Source organism: Tachysurus fulvidraco, chromosome 23 (assembly GCF_022655615.1).
Source record: "Tachysurus fulvidraco isolate hzauxx_2018 chromosome 23, HZAU_PFXX_2.0, whole genome shotgun sequence".
In the NCBI taxonomy this organism is placed as follows: Eukaryota; Metazoa; Chordata; class Actinopteri; order Siluriformes; family Bagridae; genus Tachysurus; species Tachysurus fulvidraco.
This window is the reverse complement of record NC_062540.1, coordinates 18,307,137-18,313,272: the sequence shown is the minus strand read 5'-3', so window position 1 is coordinate 18,313,272 and position 6,136 is coordinate 18,307,137. Positions and strand designations below refer to the sequence as shown.

The 6,136-nt window shown below is 40.5% G+C and overlaps 1 protein-coding gene across 2 annotated transcripts in view; it reads left to right on the top strand.

Moving 5' to 3' along the window:
• The window catches only part of tamalin (trafficking regulator and scaffold protein tamalin), a 15,797-nt gene extending 15,593 nt beyond the window's left edge, over positions 1 to 204 (top strand). For both annotated transcript variants that reach the window (XM_027134565.2, XM_027134566.2), the window contains exon 8: positions 1 to 204. This exon is cut by the window's left edge and continues 754 nt beyond it. The gene's annotated coding sequence lies outside the window, so the exon portion shown is untranslated.
• Positions 205 to 6,136: the final 5,932 nt, after the last annotated feature.

Genomic DNA, 6,136 nt, shown 5'->3' with positions numbered 1-6,136 from the left:
GTCAGAAAGCCGACATTTCCCATGTCTTATTTTCGGACGTGCATCACGTAGGACGAGAGGCGTATCGATGAGTCGTCTAAGACACGCAAACACCCAAAGTCCAAGAAGAAATAACAAAAGTTTGGGACCAAAACTCCCAGTGTGCAACACCAAAGCAAGCACAGAGTGTTAGTGTCTGTGTGTTTTCAGTACTGCTACTTTGTGCCGGTAAAAAAAAAAATTACGTTCGGACATCAATCATCCGTCTTGTACATAATCAGTTTCGTAATTTATTTATTTATTTTTTTGTTGCTTTTTGTTATTTTTTTTTATATCTACAAAATGAAGGGATTTCTGTTGTAATTTTGTAAGTTTATTGTTGATCAAGGGCATTTTTTTAAGTGTCTTTTTTTTTGGTATATTGTGTATTCATCCATGTCTTTTTGTTTTTCAAAAAAAAAAAAAAAACGACTCTGAATAAATGTGTAATATCAGTTTTGTGTTGCGTGTTCTCACTTCACACCTCCTACACCGACTCGTTTGCGTAGATGGTGTTCATTCATTTTTCCTGAAATAACTTGTTCGGTTTTAGCTGCTTCGTAGTTACGTTTACTCTAGAAATAAAGACTGAAGGAAGCTCAGGATGTCAGGATAAGAAATCACCCAAAACACATTTTTAAACCGTTACGTGTGTGTGTGTGTGTGTGTGTGTGTGTGTGTGTGTGTGTGTGTGTGTGTGTGTGTGTGTGTGTGTGTATATATATATGTGTGTGTGTGTATGTGTGTGTGTGTGTGTGTGTGTATATATATATGTGTGTGTGTGTATGTGTGTGTGTGTGTGTGTGTGTGTATATATATGTATGTGTGTATGTGTCTGTGTATGTGTCTGTGTGTGTGTCTGTGTGTGTGTCTGTGTGTGTGTGTGTGTGTGTATGTGTGTGTATGTGTGTGTGTATGTGTGTGTGTGTGTGTGTGTGTGTGTGTGTGTGTGTGTGTGTGTGTGTGTATGTGTGTGTGTATGTGTGTGTGTATGTGTGTGTGTATGTGTGTGTGTATGTGTGTGTGTATGTGTGTGTGTATGTGTGTGTGTATGTGTGTGTGTATGTGTGTGTGTATGTGTGTGTGTATGTGTGTGTGTGTGTACATAAACTAGAATTGTGTAGTTTTAGCCCAGAGGCTGAGACATTGGACTACTCATGAGTTTAAATTAGCACTGATGAGCTTTTACTACTGGGCCCTTAAGCAATATAACGTCTATAAGCTATATCGGGTCTGACAAATGTCCTAAATGCATACTGGTTATGAGACATGACAGAATCGTACATCTAGTAACCTAATCGTAACCTGACCAATAATAATTGAATTATGGCAGCTTTTACATATATCGAAGAGACGTGACACGATTACGCTCAAAAATAAACATTAGGACACAGAAATGTCTTGGTGTTCAAATAAATAAATGAATGAATGAATAAAAATAAAAGCTAACAAGATAAAGAAATAAAGATAAGGTACGTAAAAGGTCAATATAATATCTTCGTTTTTTTCGCTTTTCCTTTCAGGGGTCACCACAGCGAATCATCTCTCAAAAGGTAAATATTCATTCATTCATTTATTTTCTACCGCTTATCCAAACTTCTCGGGTCACGAGGAGCCTATGCCTATCTCAGGCGTCATCGGGCATCGAGGCAGGATACACCCTGGACGGAGTGCCAACCCATCGCAGGACACACACACACACACACTCTCATTCACACACACACTCACACACTACGGACAATTTTCCAGAGATGCCAATCAACCTACCATGCATGTCTTTGGATCTGGGGAGGAAACCGGAGTACCCGGAGGAAACCCCCGAGGCACGGGGAGAACATGCAAGCTCCACACACACAAGGCGGAGGCGGGAATCGAACCCCCGACCCTGGAGGTGAGAGGTGAATGTGCTAACCACCGTGCCCCCGAAGGTAAATATAATAAGTAAATAAATAAATATATACATCAAGTACAGTATATCAGAAAACTATAATATAAAAAAAATAAAATGGTGGTGGTTTATTCTGTATATGTGTATGTGATATTTTTACCTCTGATCTGTCTCCATGATTCTAAAGTTTATAAAGATTCTGATGCATGGCAGATTTTTTCCCCCCTCCACTCATTTACTGTCACACAGACGTAGCGTAAACGGATTTATATCAATGACGAGACTTGTCAGTTAAAATTTATTGAGTGTGTGTGTGATGAGAAAAGTTTGATCACGTTCTTCTGGTTCAGGGTTCAAACTCGACCTTATAAAGGAGCATCCTTGAGTAAGAACAGTCCTCGAGCTGTTTATAGCTACCGTTGATTAAATCTCAGGATAAAACATGCCGGAATGTGTGAAAAAAATAAAGAGTGACCCTGAAATTCCTGCTTCATTCTGTATCTCTAGGTCACAGCTGAACCTTGGCCTCTGTGAGCTCATATAATCACACATTGCCATGGAGCTTTGGGAGCATTCGAGGGTTTGTGGGAGAAAGGCTTTCACCTCAGTGTCTGGTCTGACCTGAGAGGTCGTGTAATCCCCCTTCTACTCCACTCTTTTCGCTCTTTTTTCTTTGTGTCCTCCCACGTTGGAGCTTCACCGTGTTTAAGCGGCCATCGGTTGTCATGCTGGACAGCCGAGGTTTGGGTTTGTTGCACTATTGTTTACAGCTAACGGCTGATAAAAGCTGGGGGTGGGGGGTAAATCGGTGGTTGACGTCAGCGATTACGATTACGGGCTTTTAAGAGCGTTCAGAGTGATTAAGGTTCTCAAAAGACCTGAATACTTAAGGAGCGTTAGTGAAAAGCTGAAGCGGATTAATGACGGACAGACGGTCGAGACAAAATAATTAGCTCTGATTGTTAGCAATGAAGAGGGTGTGGTGGCATATTTTACTTATTTATAGTAACTGGAACGTGTGTGTGCGTGTGTGTGTGTGTGCGTGGGTGTGTGTGTTCCTCATATGACTATGACATCTGGAAAACAACAAAAATCATGTGACATGATGAGTAAACCATAAACGTAGGGGATATTTTAAGACCGGTCCAAATGTTTATTTGAGTGTTTAATATCACACTTACAGCACAGTCGATTATAAACACGTCAGATAATTAATTCGTACACAAACCGGGCCAATTAATGACAAACAGAGCAGGCGTTAGGAGTCCTTTGCATTTAATCACGTGTCCTTTAGTTTGTTTAATCGTTGTAATGATACAATTTTATTGGTTACTTGCTAGTGTTGTGAAAAACAGGATTAGCCAATCAGAATTGTGCGCTTTCTTTTTCTTCTTGAACATTTCTGTTAGATCTTTATACATCTTTATACATACGGATATATTAAGACGGTAGCTGAGAGATCCGGAGGTTTACTGCAGAAGGAGGACATGATTTTTTCCCCAGAAGATGAAGATTATATTTGTGAAATGTACATTTGCAAATCCATTTATTTCTTTGCACATACCAGCTTAGGAAGTTGGGGTCAGAGCACAGGGTCAGCCATGATACAGCGTCCCCGGAGCAGAGAGGGTTAAGGGCCTTGCTCAAGGGCCCAGCAAGAGCAGCTTGGCAGTGCTGGGGTTTGGAATATAATGTTAATCTTGTTCAGTATAAATGATTCTTGCACTCAGTTATAGAAAGAAAATGATGTCACCCAGATGAGGATAAGTTTCCTTTGAGTCTCAGGGTTTCTTCCTCATATCATCTCAGGGAGTTTTTTTTTTTTTTTGCTCATTAGGGATGAATTGATACATTTAGTGAAATTTTGATCGTTAAAATCGCTATACAAATAAAATCGTATTGAATTGAACCGAATATAGTTTTATTTCTTTGGATTTATTGATTCTGAATCCGATCGCTGTTTTTAGTTTCCACACAAAATGTGGGATCAGAACCCGCTTAGTAATTTAATCAACACTAACAATTCTTTTTTTTTTTTTTTTTTTAGAAAACTATATATTTTTAGAAGTTTTTCGGACACATTACTTTCTGGTTAAATAAATTTTTTGGAAAGGAATAAAAGAAAATCGACATCTAAAAAAAAGCTTTATTCTGTCTGTATGACACAAAGCCTCTTGTCCTTGAATCACAATCTCTGGCAGGAAAATATAAGTAGGAAATCCAACAACTACTCCCTGGAGCTGGTTAAAAAACAAAAAAAAACCTGGTTGATCCCTGAGCCTCCTCCCACTTGTGCACAAACACGCAGTGTGTGAGAATGTGTTCCTAATTACGCACTTGTGCGATTACCGCAATGAGCATGACGTTTCCAGCATAAGGCCTCTATTGTGGTGAACTTCCTAACGTTTGTGTTCGTTGGTGTTTTTTACCTGGCTTTTCTGGCAGCAGCCGAAAAGAACAGGCTACGTAAAGGAAGGTCGAACTCAAGCGGAGAACTCTGCCAGGACAATCGCAATGAATGAATGCTGATTATATAATGACTTGACAGCATGGAGGGAATTCATGGTGTGTTTGTCACACAGGATGTTCACCTCCTTAGGACAGAATCAATCCAATCAGTGTAATGATTCCTATCCGGTGTCACTCAGAAGAAGAAGGTGGGCCGTCCGAGTCAGCTTCCTCTCATGATCTCTTCCTTATGTCTTCTTCAAGAATTTTTTCTGCCACAGTTGCCTTTGGTTTGCTGTGAAAGCGCCTGCTGTTAACAGTGATGTATCGGGTCTTTTGGCCATTACGAGGCCAAAATCCGAGGCCTTAACCACGCTAAAGTATTTCCTCTGATTTATATTCTTCCATTTGTTAATTCAGATTCAATAAATATTTTTGCATATGTTGGTGATCATTTCTGTTGTTCTATTCAGTCTGTGTTACTGATTAGTGATGAGAAACTAATGAGATAGAGGATTAGAGAGAGAGAGTGAGAGAGAGAGAGAGAGAGTGAGAGAGAGAGAGAGTGAGAGAGAGAGAGAGAGAGAGAGAGAGAGAGAGAGAGAGAGAGAGAGAGAGAGAGAGAGAGAGAGAGAGAAAGAGCGAGACCTCACTGCAAAGTATGTGTCTGAGAAATCCTGAGAAACAACAAGGGACCAAGTGTCCTGCACACACCATGAACATACATACATACACACACAAACACACACATTGAACATACACACACACACACACACACACACACACACACACACACACAATGAAGATATACACAAACACCATGAACATACACACACACACACACACACACAATGAAGATATACACAAACACCATGAACATACACACACACACACACACACACACACACACACACACACACACAATGAACATACATACACACACACCATGAACACACACACACACAATGAACATACACACACACACCATGAACATGCACACACACCATAAAGAACGTACACACACACACCATGAACACACACACACAATGAACATACACACACACACACACACACACACACACACACACACACACACACACACACAGAAACACACACCATGAAGAACACACACACACACACACACACCATAAAGAACGTACACACACACACCATGAACACACACACAATGAACATACACACACACACACACACACACACACACACACACACACACACACACACACACACACACAGAAACACACACCATGAAGAACACACACACACACACACACACACACCATAAATATACACACACATACACACACACCATAAAGAACATACACACACACCATGAACATACACACATACACCATGAACATATACACACACACCATGAACATACTGTGTACACACACTCATACCATGAACACACACACACGCGCGCGCACACACACACACGCACACACACACGCACACATACACACACACACACAACATGAACACATAACGTACTTCCACAGAAATAATAGTCAGTAATAGAACCCATTGCGCTGTATAGCACTGAGGTGTGGGGTCCAGATTGGGCAAAATGGAACAAACATCAAATTAAAATCCTGCAAAAGCCTCCTACAGGTGCAGAGAAAAACCCAAACTCTGCATACACGATTGAAATATCCAGTATCCCCAATATAAAATATCCTAAAACAAGACCTTCACCACATCAAGCGAGCACATCTCCTTCTCCTTCTGTCACAAAGCCCTGAACTACTAAGAACTGAGAGT